Below are 23,921 nucleotides of genomic sequence, written 5' to 3' on the forward strand. Positions count from 1 at the left end.
ACCTCGTTAAATTGTAGTATTAAATTTCTAACGACCTTCTGGAAAGCTGTTCACTTCGAGAGTCTTTTTTTTAAGGCATGAGCTTGCAGAATGCCAAGCAATTGTGGAGGAAGTGCATGACAGCTACCCGGAGTCTGTGGGAGAGGCCAGGCAAAAACCCCTGTCACAAAGATGTCAGCCTGATCCCCCTTTGGCTGAAGACGTGACTTTGACTTCATGAATCCCCCCCTCTCTTCAGCCAGACACTCGACCAGGCTTCTCGCACAAATTTCTGCCCTAATGCCAGATTAATCCTACTTCATCCAGTCCCCGCACATCTAAGAAGCTCCAGCTTTTTTTCCTCTCAAATCATTGCCTTTTAAACGATTCCTGTTGCAGCACCCAAGCATTTGCTGTGGATGAAAAAAGGCTCAGAGACTAGCGCAGAAGTGTAAAGGCAAACAAAAACTACATCACAAAGCCTGGGATTTTCATAGTCTTAGGGAAATTAGGTCCCCTGAATCCCACTGCAACTCAGTGAAGAGTCAAGTGCATAATTTTCCATTATGCTTGTAAAAATCCCCAAATAAATGTACAACTAAACGTAGCTTCACAAGGCTGAGCATTTATTATTCTCCTAAATGCTGTTACTAAGCCTGAGGCCTCTTATTCCTTTTTTTTTTTTTTCAGGAAATAGTCTCAACTCTTGCCAAAATACCAAAGATGCAGAATGCTAGTTATAGGAAAATCTACCTCAGAGTCAGCTCCTGTTGTTGGGGAAGAACAACAAACAAACCCTATATTCTGAGCTGACAATCATCATGATCTGCCCATTAGTGTTGCGTCACTCTTCGACGGTCTGTCACGCTGATGGAGTCTGTCTGTTTGTGTTGGGGATGACAGTCACTCCTCGCTGCTGACGTCTTTGCTCAGGGCTGTGCCGCGGTCTCCAGTACACAATCTGCTCCAGAACAGGCAGACTGGCTGTTGCCATTTCAAAAGCTTTCCTGGCATATTTCTGCAGACTGAAACAGGAAAATTTTGGGCAGCCAGGGGCTGATTTATCTCTATATGAATGCCTGCGAGTATAATTCGCGCAGCTCTTCCAAACAAAACATTTTCACTGCAACAGCAAAGGCAAACTCCCCCAAACCCAATTTGTTTGGTGGTTAATTAGCATCCTCCACTACAACGTTTGAGACAAAAGGAAGAGGCGCTCCCCTCCTCCCACAAGCATCAAGACTTTTTAATCTCAAAGATATACCTTATCCGACACGGCCAAAGCAGAACGGATACAGCTTCCTCTTTTTTTTTTTTCTTTTCTTTTTTTTTTTTTTAAACAGAGGAAAAACAACAGAAATTATCTCAGAAGCTTGTTCATTGGGAGGTTTTGATTTTCATTTCAGTAGCACTGGCCAGACACTTTTCAATGATAGCCTCCCACACCTAAAAACAAGGTAGTAATTTAAAAACATAAATCATAAGAAAAAACAACAGAGACAGTATTAGAAAACCTCGGTTGGCTTTTCTTTCACCCACTAATAAAACAAGTCCCTGAAGTACTCATACGAGTTTCTCCTGTATGCATTTCTGTGGTGGGTGAAGGGGAGAGCCGCCAGATCTGCTCCCCTGGATTCAGTCCGGCCTATTCAGCAGCTTCGGTTCTGCTATTTCACATTCCTGCAAAAATAAAGGCTCAGGAGCGAAAGCTGAGCCTCTGGGCATCCACCAGACCACAGCTACTGTGCTTACTAACAAGCACAACTGCACTGGAAGAAAAGGAACAGTACCCTGTCCTTCAGCATCACATGGCTGACCACGATCAGCAGCCCAAACCACATCTTTAAACAACCTACTTCAGAGAACACCCTGCTGCTGAAGGTGGCTTCCTGGGGACGGAGTGCTGTGTAAATCCATCTGCAACAAAAGACCAAACTCCTGCACATTTTGTCAGTACATTTATTGCACATCAGCTGCATTCCCTTTAAGATGCAGCTGAGATGAGCAGGCCTTGTAGACAAAATTCAGCAGCAGGATCCAAACTGGGTATTGCCAGAACAGAGAAACATCTTAGTCATCCCTCAAAGTTGAAGATGAAATGGGCTTACAGCCCGTTACCAGCCTTTAAAAAGACAGCATTTGTTTTGTTTTATCAGTCAATTCTTCCCTCAGACTGTTTTCTAGTGGAGATGTGCAAATATCCAATATTCAGAACTTTATTGAATAGCAATTTAAAAGGAATTCTCCAAACAGAAAGGCGAACTTCAACAAGCCCATTTCCCAGGAATGGCACACCAACATCAGCACGTCACCTAGAAGCCTGCAAAGTTCACAGAAAATGCTGCTGCCACCATAAGAAAGGTAAGGAGAGCAATTTGTTCCCTCCTCTGTGTCTTCCTGCTAAAACAATCTCCCTGCCCAATATCCTAAATTGCACAGGCTCCGCAAATCTAATTAGCCACGACTCTCAAATGGAGAGGTCCGTCTGCCAACATGCATAATCACATTAAAGTTGTTTTGCTTTTATTAATAAAAACCTGGGATGGGATGAGATAAAAATCCTAAGGAGAAGTCTAAAAGGTAAGTCCCTCCCCCTCACCGAATAGAGAGCTGTCTTTGTGTGGATAAACTCCTCTCTATTGGGCAACTTGGATAAACTTTTCCTTGTTTATTATAAAAGCACAAGTTCACCAAGGTCCTTTTATGTCCTGATGTATGAAATGATTCCAGCTACATATCGTCTCACGGAGTCAAAGGGGTGAGGCTATGGTATTTATAGATACGTTCAGGGCTAGAATTTTGGTTAGCAACAACATAGTTACAGCCTCAACACCTAACACACGCTTTTGGGAAAACGCCCACCTGTATATATAGATCCTGGAAAATTTTTCGTATTAAATACATATTTCAAGTGAACTTGCTTTTTATCTTTTTCCAAACTTGATGGATAAAGTCAATTACTTTCTGTTAGAGATACAGAGACAAAAGAAAAACAAACTGAGGCCACTGCCATAGCAAGAGGAAAGACCCTGATGCGATCCTGATGCTTTCAGACATGTTCACTGCTTTTGGGGGTTTTTTTATTAGCAATAGCACTCCACTCTCAAAAACGGGGCCTCAGTTCTACTAAGCACACGCCACACATTAAGAGATGAATCTCTGCAAACAACTCAAAACACAAACAGATAGACAGGGCTCCACAAAAGAGAAAGAATGGTTTTCCCTGATTCAGATAACAAATTAAGAGCTCATAATGGTTTAAAAATCTATTTCTCCAAACCTCTAATCCAGAGCCCTGCCTAAAGGTTGTTCAGGGCTGGACCAATACTCCAGTTAAATCATTTGGCATTGGCATCTCTTCACTCCAGAATTACTTTCCTTTGAGGCAAGCGACAGCAGCCACACAGGCAAGGGATGCTGTTGGATTAATACTCTGTTGCAGAGATCTTATCCATATGCATATACTGTTGTTGGGTATAGCATCATTATGTAAGTGTCTCTATTTTTAAAACAAACAGAAGACGTTTGTCTGGTCACTCTCTACTATTATCCCACCCGTAAACCAGTAAGCTGAAATTCCACCCACTTTAATCATAAGTTTACAGACTTAAGGGTGGAATAACAGTAGAAATGACAAGATGAAGATTTTCTGTTTGCTTTAAAAATGTGAAAATTTTACTCATTTTTATCAACAGAATTTCAGAAGCTGCCATAATAATAAATAAGTTACCAACCTTTGGAGGGCTTCTTTTAATACACCAAACATAACTGCCGTTACCACCAGCACCAAAGTCTAGTACAACAAACGCTGTAACCCAGATGGCCCCTGTGACCCAGACAGACTCCTGGACCACCCGTACAAAAGCAACTACTGTAGGTCAATTCACAGTCAAAAGATCCTGCTTCCCTGCCACATGAAGGAAAAGCGGAATTTAAAAGACAACTTTTTAACACCCACCTATTCTTGAAATGGTCCAGGATGGCGTGTTGAAAGCTAACCTAAAGAACAATTCAGGGACCAAGTCATTGTTTTTACTGCATGATGCTGCACTTACTGGAATCTGTATTTCTTAACTTCAAGCTCTTTAATACTATTTTTAAATTCTGTGGCCCACATCCTTCCACATCCCCTAAAATGTTGCACCAGATACCTTGCAAAGATTTACTTTGGTAAGAACTTCGAACAACATTGCTGAAGTCACTCCTCGGCATACAGCAACTCTTGATGTCTGAGTCGTTCTGAATCAAGACTTACTGCAATGTATGTACAGGATGTATAGCTGCAGAAATCACATTACTTCTTGTATTTGAACACTTTTTTGCATGCAATCACCTAAATACGACAGCTGTAATGGTACGTATCTATGAAACCTGACTGTAAATGGGCCTGGGAGCATACCTTACTGCAAACATAGAACGTATATAAAGATAACTGCTATAAGACCTGTTAATGTCCCCACACATAGTACTTTTCTGTGTAAAAATCTAAAAAGGAAGATACTCTTCCAGAATTCAGATAAAATCACAGGGCAGGCACTTCAAACAGCAAGCTGTAAAACAAATAAAATCCTTTTCACAGTGCACGATTACACCAGAAGTTCACCAACACAGGATGTTGTGAACACTAATGCCATGAAGTTTTTCAAAATAAATCAGACATTTTTCAGAGAAGACAATCCATCAGCAGCTATTAAACACAACAGCCTCAATGAAACTGCAAGCCCAAAGATCTCCTAGAGCGATGACTGCTGGAAGGGTTTACCAGGAGGATAACTCTGTAGTTACAGTTTTCCTATGCACCTGTAAGTGGCCCCATCAGAAAAGATACTGAGCTAGACAGATCTCTAGTCTGACCAAGAATAACTGCTCTTATTCATTTGACAAAATTGAAGATGACAAGATACCAACCTGTTAATAAATCGGAGCTGAAGCAGACTAGTACCAGTAAAAGAAATAGTCTTAAAATTACTGATTGCATATCGCATTCCACACCGCCTCCTCTCTGAACATCCTACGATACGGCCTTAACAATATTACCTATTCCCAAAAGTACCCCTTGAGATTCCAGTATGCCCAAAATGTGCTCGTGTACATTTAGTCACAAATATGTTACACAGCACAAAGATCAGCCAGTAGCATAGTGATATGTATTTGCAAGTGCCTGTGAAATCCCTTTGCAATTAGATGCCTGCTTATATAGAATTAAACACAGTCAGCAAGGAAATAAGTAAGAATAATAAAAAAAAGCCCTTTCCAGAGTATTTTTGAATGTGTATCCAAAACGTGGTCCTGTTCCATCACGTTCTGCTGAAGGACGAAGAGCAGCATCCTGGAGGGTACCTTACCTTTCCCTGAACAAGAGGAAGGTTGGAAGGGCTCAGGCTCCACGCCAATACGAGGGCCTCCGGAAAACCGACTGCCAGGAGTCAGTTATTCCTCCTTTCTCCCAAACACTTGACGCCATTGCATACTGTAATAACAGTGGGCATATTTCACGCTACGGCATTTTTAGAGCGAGGTCCACTTCTAGAGCACCAGAGCCCACACGAGATCACTGTGCTGAAACCGCAGACCGGGCTCCGAGCGAGGCACTGTGCACACAGACGCAAAGAGAGGTCCCTGCCGTAACGCTGATAAACACCTCCCTCTCCTCCCTGCGCTCCAGTTACTTCCCCCACATTCCAGGCTTCCACCTTCCCCTTTCCGTATCGGCTCTTGTCTCTCCCGGCGGGGTCTCACCTCTGATACACCAGCGATGCCTGCGCCAACTACTCCTGCGCCGACCTTTGCCGCGCAGCACGCACGTCATCGCCTCCTCTCTGAGCAAATTCAGGGAGACAAGCCTTAAAAACCTCTCCTGCAGCAACACTGCTTCCACGACAACAAGAAGAAATAGCCAACTAATAATGGACCAGCTGAGGGGCTGCCAGCTTCAGCAAACGTGTCTGGAATTACATTTTTTTTTAAATTTAAAAAGCTTCCAGTTGAGCGTTGGTCATCCTCCTAGACCCAACACCTGCACTGCAATTAGCACAGAGCCTGCACAGCACCCCAGGCATGATCGGGCTGTGCACAAAGACGTTTGCCGAGGCCTTTGCTTGTCAACTAAATGAAGCTAAAAGTAAGTTTGCCCATGCATGCGGGCAGCATCTAACACCGCAGAAGCTCCTGGAGTACAGACAATCAATAGTAAGTGCATTATAATCCCAAGAAGTTTACCAAAAACTTATTTACTACATTACTGTGTCCACTCGTGGTTTTGTCCAATATCTGCAATACGCTAACTGCCGCACGTCTCTCTGATGTAAACAGTCACCCTAACCCACAATGTTATATGTATCATTTGTTTACCCAGAGCTGAACGATCATTTCAACCTTTGTTAATCTGATTGCATAACAAACTACAGCAGCCTTAAATAACCAAGCTGCTCTCTCCAGCACGGATTAGTTGAAATCACTCATTTCAGCACCCTGCTTCTTTTAAAACACAAAATGAAACAGATAATGGAGAAAGAAGAAAATAAAAGCACCTAGCGACTGCTTTCACAGCCAACTACCATACAAGACATATCGCAGCATGCAGATGCAATGTAGTAACTTCACACCTGGTGCAGGCTGCGAGCACAAGGTAAAGCGAAATGTTTTCAACCACTGAACACTATTGCGCAATTAAAACACATTCTGCTAGATCTTATTCACAGCTCCGGCGCAAGCTATTAAGCAAACTATACAGCATGGATTTTCAAAACAAGTAATTGCACGTATATAAACAAAGGCCATAATTTACATGGCAGATCCCATAAAAGCTTATCTACTGCACGACGTCACACCCATAAATGACAACTTAAAGTACCAGTGCCAAACTAGTCCTGCCCTCCCACCCCACAACGAACATGATTAATATCAAACACTGCTCATCCATGCCTGCGCCTCTTGGAAATAAACACACATGAAGTACCTCCCGAGACCCAGTAGCATTTAAAGATTCTTCAGACAATGAGAAGATTTATAATTATTATTGTATTGCATCATCACAAAGTCTTAAACAAATCAAGCTGCCTGATCATACAACGCTTAAGATAATATAAGGTTAAACAACATCAAGCAGTATCGGTGCACTCCACTCATACCAAAGGGCAAAACACCTCCAGCCCCTATACACGGGAGATCTTCATAAACACGTAGCCTTACGGCTATTATCAAACAGCAAGTTAGAAAAGCAAAACCAAAACACACGTATTTCCTTCAACAGACTCAGGACCAGAATTTTTCCATTAAAATCCAACCAAGCAGGGCATGGGGAAGGTGAAGGGCAGGCGAATGGGAAACCGAATAAGGCGAGGAACATGTTTTGGCATCTCTCAGTTTTCGTTCACTAGTCCATGATCAGCTCATGAGAAATCAAGAGGCAGTATCGGGGGCTAATACAAAACCGCCTATTGATCACAGCCGGCTTTCTACAGCACGCAACAAAATTCATCCCCATGACTGATACCCATGGTGGCAGCCTCGTCGCAGAAGTGACAGACAAGACAGGCATCAGCAAATGACTCTCTAACCCACACATATCTGAATACCTTTGTAAGGGAAAGCGAGCTAAGTATCTCTGCTCCAGGCACAAATATCTGCTCCTCCGAGTCCGCAGTCACCCACGAATCTGTAACAATTATCCCAGTGCCCCTACGATCTGCCTGTGCTGGGGGACTACCTACACAGCAGGCCCTGCATCAGGGAAGCAAGAGGCTCCGCCGAGTCTGTCCACGCCAGCTGGGTCTGTGCCGTCTCCATCACGCTCAGCCCGCACCGAATTCACCATTTCTGCGTGTTATTACGAATCTGACATCACATCAGTGCAAGCACAGTCTGACATCTACAGTTAACTCGGTGATGGTGTAAGTGCCGCCTGGCTTACAGGCATTTGGTGTTGCAATACGCTTGCTGCTGAACCCTTGAAAGAGAAGATATATATACACATATAAAACCTGCTACAGAAAGCCTCGCAGTGACTTGTTTCTTCTCCATGAGGCCGGCAGACCTGCAGCGAGCTACGTCCCTCCTGCGAGCGGAGGGAAATGCACCAAGAGACCCCCCCACACCCCCCCCCGCCTCACTCCACTTCTGAGCCGCGGCAACGCCAGCACCCCCCAAAGCAAACAGATGCCGTTCCAACCCCGGGCTGCCTGGCCGGATGGGAAAACCTTGCCCACCCTGCAGCCGTTTCGCCTCCAAGCCGCGACCCCCCCCCCGTCCGTCCCCCCCCAGCCCCGCGGTCTGGCAGCACTTGGCGAACTGCGGAGGAAGGCGCCCGCTCCCCGTACAAAGCCCAGCGGGGTCATGAATAAAACATCGCCCGGAGGAGGCAGGCGGGCGGGCGGGCTATCGGGATACGGAGAACTAAGGGAATAAAAAGGCTGCGCGGCGGCCGGGGGACGCGGTGGCGGGCGCGGGCACGGCCCCGCGGGGGGCCCCCCCGGACCCCGGCCCCGACCCGGAGCGGGGGCGCCGCCCGGCCCCGGCCGGCCCGCCCGCCGCCGGCCCAGGCCCGGGCCTCCGCGGGGGAAGCGGCGCCCCCCGGCCCCCCGCCCGCGGCTGACCGCCCCCCCCCCGCCGCCCGCCCCCGCCGGCACCCGGGGGACGCTCACCTCAGGAGCCGCCGCTCGGAGCGGCTCCCCCGCCGCGGAGAGCCGCCGGCAGGCGCCGGGCGCGGCTCGGGGCCTGGGCTGGAGAGGACGGGGAGGCGTAGGGGACCGGGCGGCTCCAACTAAGTGTGCGAGCGCGGCGGCAGCGGCGGCAGCGGCGGCAGCCGGGCGCGGAGCGGCCTCTCCGGGGAGCCGGGGCGGGCCGAGGCGGGGAAGAGGCGGTGCGGAGCGGGGGGCGCGCCCGGCCGTCACGACGGGGAGGCGGGGAGAGGCCGCGGAGGAGGAGCCGCCGCGCACCGCCCGCCCCTCCCGCCGCCGGGGCCGAGCCCCCGGCCCGCCCGGGGGGCTGCGAGGGCCGGGGGGGGGGGCCGCGGTGCCGGGTGAGGGACCGAGCGGCGCCCAACGCCCGCCCTGGGCGGGGGGGCCGGGGCCTGCGCGGCGGCAGCGTCCCCTGCCCGCCGCGGGCCCCGCTCCGGCCCCTTCCTGCCGGGCTGCGAGAAGCCGGGGCGGCGTTACCTCAGGCGGCGGCGTTGCCTCCCTCAGGCGGCGGCCGGTGCCGGGGTCCCCTTCCCGGCCGCCGCCTCACGCCAGCCCGCCTTCCTCTCCCCGGCTGGGAGCGACCCCATGTCACCCTGGGCCTCGGGGCCGGTGGGAGGCGGAGGGGCTGGCGCGGGGGACGGGGACGCAGGCCTGTTTTGACAGGGGAGGTGCGAAATTGGTTGGGATACTGAAGAAGACGTTTGAAAATACGAGCATGGCCTTCATTCAAATGAAAGGTCTCATAACTGCCCGTGAAAGGGTTGTAAATCGGTATTAAAAATGTGCCCTTTCGAATGCTTTGTTTCAAACACAACTAACGGGCAAGGATAACATTGTGTCATTTTTACAGCCATTGTGGAAATCCTTAAAAAAATTCCCCGCTAGCCAATTTGTCCTTTTCCATTGACTGTTAGGCATGAAGTCGCAGTGATGATCAGCGCTGTGCCTTTTAATTACTTCACAGAAGTCCTGTTCGCGCGCGGGGGTGGAAAAAGTGCAGGGAGAGGACTTTCTCAGGTCAGGCTGTCATTAATACGCTGTCTGGTTTTAAGTGCGGTGTTTGCGTGAGCAGTTCAGTACCCTGAAAGGGCGACAGTGAGCACAAGGACGTTCCCACTCCCTCTCCTAAAAGTCTGTACCCAGCTCGGTGCGTGGACTGTCCTCTCCTGAGGGAGAAGGAAGGCTCAGCACCCGCCAGAGAGCATCTCAAGCATCCACAGTCCGCAGTATCTCGGGGCAGGAGTCTGAGTACGTTGAGGTGGGAGAACACCAGGCGTCTAGGTAAGGTCAGAGGTGCAAAAATACAGACCCCTGTGCCTTTGGTGTCCTTCTCCCACTCAGCAATGGGAAAGCAGAGTGGTTCTCCGCCTTCTCGTGGAAGTTTTTGTCCCAAGAACGCAATGCGTATCAGCTTTATTGCAGCAGGCACCCAAATTTTCACAGGCAAAACTGTGTATTCACAGAGGCAATAGTTTTTCATGAAACTGACTGCTGACTGAAAAAAAAAAAATGGAGGTTGAGGTGAAGCTTCTTTGAAGATCCGGTTATAAAAGCTTTCTCAGATTGTTTCTGCCAGGAAGTGCTACCGGGTGAACCAGAAATACTCCAGCAAGCCTACACTCTTTTCATCACTTACTTACAATTTTAGTATCTTTCAATAATCCAGGCAGATATGTTTTCATCTAAGGACATTTTTCCTTCACCATTATGAAAATTTTAAAATAAATAACAGTTTGTTTGCCAAATCCTTGGCGGGATCGCATTTGCAGTCATTTCTACCTTCATCTTTCTAGCAATCAAATTATTTTCCTCTGCATTGGAAATGACTACCAGAAAGGTGGACATAAACAACATCAAGAGATTCCAAAAAAGGGAATATTTTCAACTCTAGGTTGACAACTTTGAAGTCGGCCAACTTTGTTTTTCACCCTTTTCCCTGCAGAGAGCCTGATACTGTTTCCAAAGACACATGGAGCTTTTACAGTGAAAAATATATGATTGCTATGCCACTATAAACTGTTCTTCCAATAAACACGACCATATAAGAACAGCATAAAGCAAACATATTTTGCTTAGCCTCCACAAACAAACCTCCCTGACGTTTTCCTTGTGATGTGTGCAGCTAGTTAACATTCATAATATAATTATTTACATATAAATCCACCTCCTTATGCACAAGTTTGTTGATCAAGTCTTTGTCTATCACTCTCACGTAGTCAAAGACATGTCTAAAAGCAGAAAATAGTTATTTCCCTGATTTCTCATATTTGTTTTACTCATTTTTGAAAAGAGACATTGCATACTGGAGAGTTATTTTTACAAGCTGGAAAATGATAAATGGTGTAAACGATTTCTGATATCTGGAATGTATTTCGTACCAAGCGTAGCCCACGTCAGCTGAGCCTGGTGCTCTGTCCCTGCCTAGTGGTGCCCGAACCGGGTATTAGTTCATAACCCCAAGAATTAATTATGGTTTTAATATCAAAACCAAGGGCTGGGGATTGTTCCTGCAAGAAGACGACAACTTTCATCCTGACTTTTTTGTACAGTACAAAAGAAATCAGCTTTCCCAATTTGGTTCTCCTGCTGCTGTGGGAATGAATTGACTTGGATCTGGGGGAGCCATGGACTGAAGAGTAGCCAGAGACAAATATTTGCAAAGGCAAAATTATTATTGTAAGAAAAAGAAACAACACACAAGCTGTTGGAAAGGAGAAGGAGGAGGATAGAACTGAGTATCGAGAGGGTCAGTGGCTCCAGAGATTGCACCTGGTTGTCTTCTTCTGAAAGAAGCTCCACCTCTGGGCCAAATTCTGGCTCACGAAATTTTGGGACCCTTTCTTCTCTAAGGCAATAGCTTGTGTGCCACTGAAACCCGTAGGTTTATCGTCAGGGAGCCCTCTCCAAGCAGGGCTACCTCTGGCATCAGTGGGGGGTTCCGTCACGTTGATCCCGACACAGCAATGCAGTAGATGGAGCAGGGAGAGCGATGCGTGCAATTAATTTCCAGCGATGCCAGCAGGCTTTAAAGCTGGTGTCTCGAGGTCTGAAATGTTGCACTACAAGAGGTTATTTGTTGGCTTGATCTACGTGTTCTTTTTATTCTGATTAATCCGTTTGATTAGAGCATGATTTTTACCCAGGCTGATGTATATTATTTCCAATGTGGATGCAGTCGTAGTGGGAATATGGACTTGTTTTCTCACGCTTGTACTCACATTATGCTGCCATGGCGCGCTTACATTCACAGAAGAGCATTTTCAGTACAATAACACTAACTACGTAGGGAGAGTTAAAAGTGTTACAGCTGGTGTTATGTGTAGAACAAGCCTTGAAGATGCGAAATGTAAAAGGGAGCGCTGGAAACAGCAAGCCTCTTAAGAGAGCAGTTAAAACAGTGGTGTAGAAATATCAATTTGGCCTGTTTATGCAAAAAAAAAAAAAAGTTATTTGGCTTTCATCAGACTGGTGCAGTGAAATCAGTGTGTGTGCATGTGCCACGCATGTCGCCTAAGTTATATCAATACAGCGGTGCTTGTAGGGATCTATCTGTCTTCTTTTCTCCTAAAAATGGGAATACAGTTCACTCGTCTGTGCGAAAGGTATATATGTTGTACCTGTGTCCTGCTTGTTGCTGGTAAAAAATAAACTGTTACTTTAATCAGGTAGCTGTTATCAGCACAGCAGCTGTTTGTGTTCCAAGCCTGAAAATTGTTGCAAATGCCTAAGTTATCCTGTTTTATTTTCTGAAAGGTACTGGTGATTTCCTGATACTTTAATGAAGCTCTGCATTTCAGAAATGGGAGAAATTAGAGAAGTCACAGCTCAGCTTACAGATAAAAAGGTGAAATTGCTGCACATTTTTCCCAATTAACATGAGTTCAGAAGAAAAACTAAAATGCTGCACAAACTCCTGCCAGGAACAGTTTAAAGATTCTGATTAATTGGTATCGTCTGGACCCTGCCTGGGAGATGCTAACGTAAACTCCACAACGACAAATGCGTTTTCCCTTTAAGAATAATAGTTCCAAACCATTGAACTATTTCCTAAACGTGCTGATATTCAAAGGTCTTTGTAAACATAATGTCTGGGGTTGGAAAATACAGTCAGTGTGAAAGGACTCGGACAGCCGGGGTGATGAAGCCATTCCTCCATCCCCAAGGACTGGAGGAGAGTCGGAGTCAGGCTCGCATGGACCAGATAGCTAGTGCTGCTGGATAATGAAGAGAGGGCACAGAAAGGCACAAACTCTGTAGAATCAGTTTCCTCCCATGGATTTTCCGTGTCCCGTAAAATTTGAAGATGTCACGTACCAAAAATTTTTACAAGATGGCAAACTTGCTGAAGTGGGTTTGATGCTGTTGATCAACAAGCTGCTCTTTGAGCTGTTCTGCAGCTTGACAAGCGATACAGGAACGGACGTATGAACCTCCTGGCTCCTTTTTAATGGTGCATTAACATCAAAGTCTAGCTTTACATATTTAAATGATTACAAATTAGTAGATGTTTGTTTTTGCGCAGTCTGGCCCTGCACGCTGCATTCACTGTCGTTATTAAAATGGAAATGGTGTTAATCTGCAATAAAGAAAAAAATGGATCGCAAATTCTTGGCGTATTAGCGAATGCATTTTAACCAATAAATAATTATCTTCGAATAAGCAATGCCCTTGGAAACATGAACTGCTCTCATGCACCTCACTGAGCAGTACACCTGTTCAGGGGGCAAAAAGGAGTCTGAAATATTTAAAAAGAGTCAAAGATGAATCTGCATTACTTAAAGCTGCATAATTCTCCTGAATTTTCTTTTTCACATTTTCGTCATCATAGAATAGGGCCTACATTAAAAACCCGGGACAGAAAGCAAGCCCAGCTGTAGGAGAAACCTATAGATACCCCTGGGAATTTTCAGACAATCTTTACTGATCCCAGTTCTATATGCAATGTTTGTTTATTTACTCTTCAGATTCAATTATTCTCTTTATACCTGAGCTTGCAATTAGGCAAGATAAGACAAAATAGCTAGATAAGCCCTCAGATAAACCACGCACATTTTGGATGCTGTATAAACAAGAATAAAAGATCCGTGTCAGACCATCCAATTCTGAGGTCCTAATTCCAGATTAATGACTTAGCAAAGCTGTCTGTTAATTTCAGGCAAAGGCAGAGAGAGCAAAGAATAAGCAGGAACTTTAGTTGTTTGGCATTTGGATGCAGCACAGATGCTGCTAAAGTTAATACATTGAGTTTCTTAGCCTAAAATATGTTTCACGCTGGGACTGGAGTTGTAGGCCGTGTGCCTATACTATAATAGGATAAACCAACCCAGATCGACTTGATTTGCGTGCCTGGAGGCAGAGTTTGTCAGAAACCCCCACCATTTGCTATACTACTTCTCTAACAAGGCAATACAGGATCTGAAAACACAGGCGATTAGTGACAAGCGAGGACGGGGTACTATGGTCCTGTTTGGGTCACCAGCAAAAGATCCCTTTGACTTTCACGGTGCAGAGTTGGATCCAAAGCACGTGCTGGGTTATGCTCATTACTGAGTTAGCATCAAAAAGCCACGAACGTTTTCTTCGAGCCTACACTTGTTTCTCAGTACCAGTTAGGCTAGCGTGACTTTCTGTTTAAGCCTCTTAAGCTTTAACACAGCTCATTTTGACACTAAATTAGATAGAGAGCGCTTATGTGAGCAGCTCTACCTCCTCCTCTGGAAAGGTGGCCATCTCCTGTTGGTGGCATTGAGGGACACTGCTCACCAGTGATTTCTTCTTCCGCCACAGGTGTTTGCAAAGCACGGATCCACTCCCCCTCCTCACCTCCGTCAGGAATATACACAGTTTTAAGTTAAGTTAGAAGAAGGGAGATTGTCCCACACAGAGACTCCCCATACACCAATACTTTGGGGCCTGCACCACCAGCTCATACAGGCTTCTGATGACTACAGACCACATCCATTTGGACGTGCTATTGTGGCAAATGCCTCAAAGGAGGCTGCCAAGACCTTGGCTCAAACGGGAAGTGTCATTGGGAAGCCATCCTTCATACAGGGTACTTTATGTTGAATTTTGCTGCCTGGGTATTTGGGAAAGGGTTGGGTTGGTGTGATGGGAGATAAGAGTTGCTATGTAATAGTTCCTTGGCAGGATGGCCATAATACAATAATAACAGTTTACTTGTTAGGATAAGATCTTAACTGCCGATGTTGAATATTGAGACCACTACATTAGGAGATAAGCATTGTTAAATTTTAAGTAAATCAGTCTTTCAGGGGCCCATAAAAATACTGTTTGCAAGAACATAAAGCAAAAACTGGTGGCTATAACAGTAATGAAGAATTAGGGGATTTTTTGTGTACTTTAATGCACCAGGAAAAAAAACATTCCAAGTTCATAGCTAGTTGAAGGATTGCTTCGAACAGTAAAAGCTGGCATGGGTGAAGTCATCATTTGTGCTCTACCCAAGCCATTTGTCAGCATTGCAGCACGGGACTGTGCGCCATGTGCAAAGTTAAACCTGAACACAGCTTTTATTAGATCAAGGTCTCAGGTCTCAACATCTCGGATGGGCAAACAATGATTCAGTCAGTAGCCTAAAGCACAGAGTGGGCCTGAGAAGCAAAGCTACAAGCCATGGCTAAGAGGCCACGTTTTAACTGCTAGCACAACTTCCTTCTTTACACGCACTGAAAGTGGGCATTAAAAAGAAATATATAAATGGATTTGTCTGCATCACTTTTCGTACCAGAAAGGAGAATACACTGACTTGAGAATACTCCTGTCCGTATGGGATTGAAGGTCTATTTCGTTGTGCAACATTGTGTGTTTTTCCCTTTTAATTTCCAAGCTGAGGAAATAAAGAAAAAATATTCTTTGTCATTATGCTGCTATTATGGCAGAGGATTTAATTGCATTCAAATCAAGGCAAAGTTATGAGTCCCTTAGAAATTGTAACTTGGTCCAAAACACTGAGCTCTTTTGGAGCGATTGTTGCTACGCACCTTTACAGAAAACATTAAACTGACAGAAAGTGTGTATTAGAGTTGATAAGGGAACTATTACATTGAATTTCACAACTTGTATGGATATGTGATTAATCACAAATGCATTTTTATTGTAATTTTTATATATAGGTTATGATATGGAGCTGTAGGGTAGGATTAGTCTGCCTTATCCTAGGCATCTCAGAGTTAGATGGCTGTGTTACAGCTAGTCATCCATGGCTCCTTTTAAAGTCAGTGGAGAGAAATAAGGACCTCCAAAGGCTAATTTATCTTAAGACAAAATGAATGACCTCCCGGAGGCTTGTGTTTTGCTGGGATAACTAGCACGAGCAGAGGCACCTAAGTTCTGATGTCTGAACCACGTGAGGTGAATCTATCCTCAGGGGGCAATTCGATGATCTTTAGGAATCACCATTTTCCATCACCGTTTTTGGGAGCTTTCCCTCAATAAACATGTAAAAAGTTTTGCCTTTCTTGCTTGCCTACTTTGTTAGTGTCTATTTGTCCATCCTCCTCCAGAACTGGCATTGTTCAACCCGGAGATATGTGGAAATGCTACCACTTCAGCAGTAATTACTCAAAAAAGTGTTTTCAGTTGGTTATCAGAACAAACTCGCTTGCTCCCTAGGCTGCTCAAAAGTTTCTCTCTTGGAGGAAGAAGAAAAAAAAGTTAGTAGAAAGAAGGATGTTCCTTCCAAAAAGGCAGGGAGGATATTGCCAGCAATCTTGTCTTAATCATCTCTGTAGCTTACAGGCAGAGAGAGGAATTGGGATAGCAATAGGAGGAATTAAAAGGCAGGTATCTGAGACTACACTTTGAAAAAAGCTACAAGACACTCTTGGTGATTAAAAATTGAAAATTGTTTAGGAGTTTACTCTAGGTAAGTTTAGTTTGGTTTGAGGCCAAATCAGAATTAACGTTTCCATTGAACTGTGTTAAAATGTGACACATAGTTTGGGTGTTATTTATGCATGTTTAAGCAGAATGAAAAAATGGGCTTTCCATCATTTTGAGCTAATGTCCAAACAATGGGGACTGTTTTGGATCTAGAAATTCAGATTCAATGTCCAGCTCAAAAATTTATACGTCTCAGAGAGGCTGTGGTGGGGCTCATCTTTGGTTAAAAATGGCATGAAAGCATTCTGGCCACTCTCAAACCAGTGAAGGGCAGTACCAAAAAGTAGTCCTGTTATTTGTTTTCACAAAATTCAATTATATTCCTTTTTTTGAAGTCCACAGACCTCTGTGAAGTGAGGTGGGCATCCAGTCTTCTCACCAGCTTCTTCTGTTGCTGAACAACAAGGACGGGTGAGGGGAAAGCCAAGTTAGGTCCACAGGCTGATGTGGGGAAGGTTGAACATCTTGCCCAGTCTTCCCTGACTCTGTTTTGGTATGACCTGTCTCTGAAGGACTATGCAGAAGATCTACTGGTGTCCCTCATTCTCGTGCAGGATTGTCGTGGTTTAACCCCAGTCAGCAACTCAGCACCAGGCAGCCGTTCCCCACCCCCCTCCCAGTGGGGTGAGGAGGAGGAAAGCAAAGGAAAAAAAAAGTAAAACTCGTGGGTTGAGATAAGAACAGTTTAATAACTAAAGTAAAATATAATACTAACAATAGTAATAATGAAATATAATAATAATAGTAATGAAAAGGAATGCAACAAAAAGAAGGGGGGGGAAGGAAAAAAACCAGTGATGCACAATGCAATTGCTCACCACCCGCTGACCGATGCCCAGTTAGTTCCCGAACCGCGATCCGCGCCTCCCGGCCAGCTCCCCCCAGTTTATATACTGGGCATGACGTTCCATGGTATGGAATACCCCTTTGGCTAGTTCAGGTCAGCTGCCCCGGCCATGCTCCCTCCCAGCTCCTTGCACCCCTGCTTGCTGGCAGAGCATGGGAAACTGAAAAGTCCTTGGCTTAAGATAAGCGCTACTTAGCAACAACTAAACCATCAGCGTGTTATCAACATCATTCTCACACTAAATCCAAAACACAGCACTGTACCAGCTACTAAGAAGAAAGTTAACTCTGTCCCAGCCGAAACCAGGACAAGGATGCCAAATGGATTGAGCAGGGTGCCCATCTCCTGCCCTCCCCCACCACAAAAAAAGTCCAAATTTGGCCCTCTGCGAGGAGGAAAGATGCAAGTCTGCATGTGGGTGAACTTGCGCTTTTCATGGCAAAAAGACAGCGTATACCCAGAAGAATGTCTGTCACCAGCGGCCATGCGGAATGGAAGGGAACCTGACCTTAGGAAAAAAGAAAAGAGAAAGGCATTTCTGCCACAGTCTAAGCCTGTGACAGTCGATGTTATTGTAGTTTTGCAAAACCAGCTGAGGGTCACTGACAGCTTCCTTAAATTGCTGAGCCACAGCGGAGGCAGGAGTCAGGCACATGACTATGTGAAGCGTGTGGTATTAATACCCACCCCGGTGATCAAGCTAAATATAGAGATAATGCAGCCTTTTCTGGGCGGAGGGTAAGAGATCAAAGTCTTACCGACAGCGATACAGGGGAAGAAAGGAAAGCTGCAACCTTTCTGCATCAGCTCCAACAACATCTGCAGCCTGCTGCTGGTGGGATGGGGTGCTCCAGGCTTCAAAAAATATGGAGGCATCTCCCCTAAGGTGAGTACTGCCCTGGGAGTCTGAAGAAACTATAAGCCAAATTAAATATTAAACCTACCTCCGAGCATTGTACCAGAGTAATTTTTTACGACGTACTACGCCTGTGATGGTGCAAACATCTGTTACTGGGTTTGTTGTTTGTTTTGTGTCTGTGTCTGTGTGTGTATGTGCTCTTCGGAGAAGGGAGAGGGAAAGAACTGCCAGTCTCTGAAGTTCACCGTGATTCAGAGGTCCAGGTGCGATGCTAAAGAAAAGTTGGAATGAGCCAGATTGAAAGAGAACACTTTAAAGATACTTAAACAAGCCTCTGTTAATGTTCAGAGGTGGAGCACTTCATCTAGAGTTTAAAAAACCTTGCTTTTCATTGTCTGTGCAATGGTAAAGGGAGATTTCCCAACTTTGCGCAGCTACAATAAAGAAATACAAAGCGTTATTTATTTCCTCCCTTGGTTGCCGTGGGGCTGTGCTCTCCCCCATGAGCTGCTGTCGGCGGTTCAAAGGTGTGGAGCAAACCCAAACCTCCAGCTTGCACTATTTGTGACTTCTACTGTTGACCAAAAAGGGAAAGGCAGTTCTCAGTACCCGATGTCCATCCAGCAAAGCCATCAGCTCTGTTCAAAACCTTTCTCCTGGTCCCTGCGCATCTCCGTAACTCCTTTCCCCAAATATGTTTGAGTGGTCTGAAAAATCTGATTAAATCTGAAATTTAAGGATTGGCTGAAAACAGCGTGTCTGGAGGCGTCTGTCAGCAGCAGGCCTTGATGATTTCTCGGTCGTGGTGTTGTGTGGTCTGAATGGATGTCACCTTGTCTTCAAAAGTCTTCTTTACGCTGATCTACTCCACAGCAGGCTTTGAGGTGCCTGGATGAACTGGACCAGATATTTTATTAGCTCGTTTAATGTGATGAAGGTGGAGGAAAAAGGCTGACCTATTTGTACTCTTTAGCAGACGCCAACGCTTGTGACTTTAGCTGCGGTTGGAGCAGTTAAGTGAACAAAAAAGCAGAGTAACTAAGAGACTGAGCAGATCCCAGTTATCAAGAAGCAGAGGATGAGTGTTTTTCTGTTTTCTGTTTCAGTGAGGACCAAATCAGGCTCCTAAATGTCCTAACACACATCCCAATAACTGGGGAACGAGACTACTCAACTCATCTCCACAGCCACCTCTGCTCCTCTACTTCCTTTCAGAAAATAGCTACCTCCATTAATCTTATTCCATTTAACTGGATTAAGTGTTATCTACGTGTTATCTGTATTTTCTATACTGTGACCAGAAGGGAGACTGAATGCCATACATAAGCTCGTTATATATTTGTGCGTACGACAAAAGAAGTACTGGAGGAGGTTCACCCTCGCCCAGCTCCATGGTGTTGGACAGGCAGAAATTTAGCCCAATAACTTCTGAGGCTGCGTGGGAACATCCCCTTCCCTGCCGCGCACCGAAGGTTGTGTTTCTATGGTTCAAAGTAGGATTAGGGCTTCTTGGAATGCAACTAACCATTTGTAAAATACAAGGAGCCTTCTCTTCGCTCGGTGTGGTGGGGACTGCGAGGTGAGGATCGGCTTTGGGGTCCCACCTGGGCTGTGTGCCGGGCGCGTTTGGGCACGGCGTCAGCTTCAGCCACTCGGTTTCTCAGTCCCCAGTCAAACGGCAATAAATACTTCTTGGTTCCTCACCCAAACGGTGCGAAGTTTTATTTTGCTGTATTTGAACAGCGCTTTGAAGATACAAATCCCTAGCATTACGATTTGTTTCAACATGCATGTCCTGTTAGTCAAGTGCTGCGTAAAAGCCCAGCTCTCGTCTCAGCCACAATGGTATCATGCAAATGATTCAGAAATGTGAGTGGTTCAGAGCCCATAAAAGATAACAGATGTAAGCGAAACAAACAAAAAATGTCTGTGTACTACAAAGCTGTATTACAAAAGACTCTCATAACAATATATGCAGAATATTATTTGTATTGTAGGAGAAGCGCTCAGTATCCTCTCCAGCAGAAAATCGTATGTAAATCACAAAATCTTTTCCAAGATGTTCTATAAATACATAAACCTTGTGGGCTAGGAGATGAGTTGGAGACTGTTACCCAATCTGCCCTGGAGCGGGCCAGGAAAGTAGATCTGCTGCTGAAAGAGAAACAATTTTCCAAGATTTATAGACTGTAAATATTTTATTTACCCTCCAAAGAAGGAATCCATACTCGTAGCAAAGAATGTGTACAAAGTGTGTGCAGGGTTGGGTCCTCTTTGGTTTGGTGTGACTGTGAAAAAAAATTAAAGCATCCCTGGAAGCCAAGAGAGTTCAGATGTCTTTTGGTCCCATCTCATTCATCGCAGGGAGGTACGGTGAGGTTTCTCAGGCACGTCTGTCCTGGGAGCACTGCAATGTTCTCACACGCCTGTGACTGCACGGAGAGCTTTTCAGACCTTAACTCTGAGCTGAGAAAATACAGATGAACCATGAATACCGAGCATTTCGATATCATTTTCAATTCACAAGCTAGTGTCCAGCATAAACTGCAAGCTGTTTCTGCTTTTAGCTTTCTTATAATTAGGTCTAATCTAGCTGAGATATAGCACATCATTTCCAAATGCTCTGTATGCTCTAAGCAACGCGTAAGGGTAATGAATAGGGGTTTTTTGGTATGTGCATTCTCCGAGTCTCATTAGAGGTAGCACTAATATTTACTTGTTTGCATTTCAAACGAAAGGGAGTCTATTTAATAACATCAGCGATTTGGTCAATATTGGCACAGTCCAAGTGCCAAGTGGAGAGCTGGATGATGTTTTCATTAACCTCAGCACTCTCTATAGTGCTGCAGTTTTTCTTGGGAGACTGTGTTTTCTGTCACTGCAGTGTGACCAGGGCTGCGGAGGAAGAGCAGTTAGTAGGGCTGTCTGCTAAAATCTCAGGTTGGTTCCTGAATGAGGTGCTAAAAGTACCTCCAAGCTTTACTCTTCGTCGCCGTTGCCTCTGTCCTAGAAACCAGCTTGCCTGTGCTTGGTCCATTGAGCATCTTCTCTTCCTCCTTCTGCTCTACCTGCTCAAGTTGAGCCCCACAAATCCTTAACTCCATGTGGGAGACCTCAATTTTTGCCCCTTTCCTGCCACACCAGCCCTGTCTGTGGAGCAGCTGATACTTGTTCATCAGCATCTGCTTGATGTGACTATAACTTTCCGTTCTTCAGATGTGGTTAGCTGGGAAGAGAAATGCAATATATTTATCCATTCATTGGTACCCTTGTGAAAGCACACTGTGGATTATGTTGCTTACATAGTTTTCTGTGGCAGTCATCACAGTATTTTGCAGATAGAAGTGGGTTTGTTCTTAAAATTGGTCCGAGGAAGGGAAGTGTACCAATTCCCATGTTAGAGATGGAAAAGCCGAGGCAGGGAAGCAAGATGACTTGCTCAAGGAGTCTGTGGAGGAAGAGTGGGAGGGGAAATCCCATCTGCCAAAGAAGGAATTAATCCAGACCACAGGAAGCATAGGAGATGAATCAGCTGCAGATGATAAGAAGGTTGGAAGGCAAGTGAAAGCTGGCCTGAAATCCGGATGGATGCAAGAGAGAGAGAGGAACTATATTTTCTGAAATTACTCACAAGAAGTACCTGTACCTATGCAGCTGAAAAAAAACCCAGTGCCTGGGTCGGGCTAGGACTTATCTGTCAGGAAATAAGGAGCCTGTGAATTACAAGGTCATCTCTACTTGGCTCAAGCGCGCTGCTGGGCAGCATGCTTGGAAGAGAGCTGCCTGCTTACAGGGAGTCTGAATTCAAGCCTCTGAGCAAAACGACCTCTCTTGGATCAATAGTTCTGTTCACAGCAGAGATTGCAAGACGGGGTCACGAGAAAGAAGTCGTTATTTTGCTACTGAAAATTCTCAGTTTCTAGCCAGTAGCCATGGCTGTTTTCTGCCTATTGTATGTTACTGTGCTTAAGCTCATGTTACTTTACATATTTTAATATTTTTTGTCTTTAAAAGTGATGGCAATATAGTCCTCTGGCATGCTCCTAAGAGTTTTTATCATTCAGGTTTTTTGTGTAGTGATATGATGGCAGAGATTTAGGTGCTGAGAACTACAGAAGCAACTAGACTATTCATATGAATTTAGTAATCTACACTGTGAAGTTAATCTACACTGGACGAAGTCTGCAATTCATCTAAGGTAGTTTTTCACTTGTCAAGTAATTCCCAAGCAAATAATTCCCAAGAAGATTATTTCAACTCTTATCTCCAAACTCTGTATTCAACCACCAAAACACACTTCTACCTCTGCATCATCTGATGGTCCCACTCAGTTCTTTAGATAATATACATGTTGGTGTCAGTAGTGAAAAAACTATGTCTAAAACCAAGAATAAAGTGTGTCTTAGTGAAAGGATGAAAATTCCCCATCAGCAGTGACTTAACTCAGCAACTGTTATCTCGCTGGGATCAGGATTTCATTGTGCTTTCCATAAAGAAGTATTGCACTGTATGAGTAAAACTCCAGGCTTGTATCTTCCAACATCGGGGAAAGTTACCCGTGTCTTCCTTTTAGCTGCTGACGGAGCGAATACGGTGGTGCAGAGAAGTACCCAAAGGTACAGTGACTCTACAGGGACGAGTAAAGCCCAGTGAAATGTGAGCCAGCATGTTTTCCCTGGGGACATTTCAGCTAGCTCCTATTTCTACGTGGGCTACAGATTGTGAGCAGAGATAGCTTCACAGTAGCTTTTCTGAATCGCAGAGGGCAAAGCGGAAGGCAAATGTAAATCATCAGGACAAGGGAACTCAGCCATCTGAGTTTGGAAAGCATTTATGGCTCATTTTTAGGTCAAGGTTTGCAGGGCAGGTTGGTTGATTGACTCGAAGAACTTCCTTGTCAACCTTGCAATAGATCTAAACTAGGTTATTTTCGTACCGTAAGGTGGTTGCGTGTGTTTCTAGAGCTCGTATTTGTACACTTCTTGGTGCTGCAATGTGCTGCTGTGGCTTTATCTTCAGCTAAAAGTGAAAAGGAGGAACGCTTGCCTCCCTTGTCTTCGTGATGCTGTACCTCTTCTGGGCCAGCCCGGACGTTTCCTGAGCGCTCTCAGTTATTGTCCCCTGTGTGCCCTGGCATCTCTCGTGACCACTGCCCAGAATGTGGATTGAAATGTGCTGTCTAAATAAATGCAGTATTTCTACTTGATGTGAAGCAACTGTCCTTCCCGGTATTCACAGCTTCCTGACAGGCATTTACTGATTTTATTAACAAAAATAACCCTCCCCTTTTGGAGTCGGTTTTAATTTACCTCAGCCCTGCCACCAAATTTCCTTTGGATGCCAGTGGGAGGTGAAAGAGACTTCTAGAAATAAAGATCCAATAAAATATAGGTAAAATGTAGCTCTAAAGGATGTAGTATTTTAGATGAAAGGCATCCTTCAAAGCAGTCCAGTGTATAGCGAACATGATGCCTTCGAAGCTGGCAAGTGCCCAAACCAGCTTCAGCATTTAGATAACTGAACATCCCTCTTTGAAACCTGATGGTGGGAGAAATTGATGCAAAGATAAAAAATGTTATTTGCAAAGGAAAGATAGACTGGTAGACATGCACATTTTGAAGAAAGAATCTCTTCATAAAATTACATATTGAAT

At 45.1% G+C, this 23,921-nt stretch overlaps 1 protein-coding gene across 2 annotated transcripts in view; it reads right to left on the minus strand.

Annotated features, from left to right (window-relative positions):
- Positions 1 to 8,752, minus strand: part of C8H1orf21 (chromosome 8 C1orf21 homolog) — a 126,802-nt gene extending 118,050 nt beyond the window's left edge. For both annotated transcript variants that reach the window (XM_050901375.1, XM_050901377.1), the window contains exon 1: positions 8,622 to 8,752. The gene's annotated coding sequence lies outside the window, so the exon portion shown is untranslated. The remainder of the gene's footprint in view (positions 1 to 8,621) is intronic.
- Positions 8,753 to 23,921: the final 15,169 nt, after the last annotated feature.

This window comes from Gymnogyps californianus, chromosome 8 (genome assembly GCF_018139145.2).
Source record: "Gymnogyps californianus isolate 813 chromosome 8, ASM1813914v2, whole genome shotgun sequence".
Lineage (NCBI taxonomy): Eukaryota > Metazoa > Chordata > Aves > Accipitriformes > Cathartidae > Gymnogyps > Gymnogyps californianus.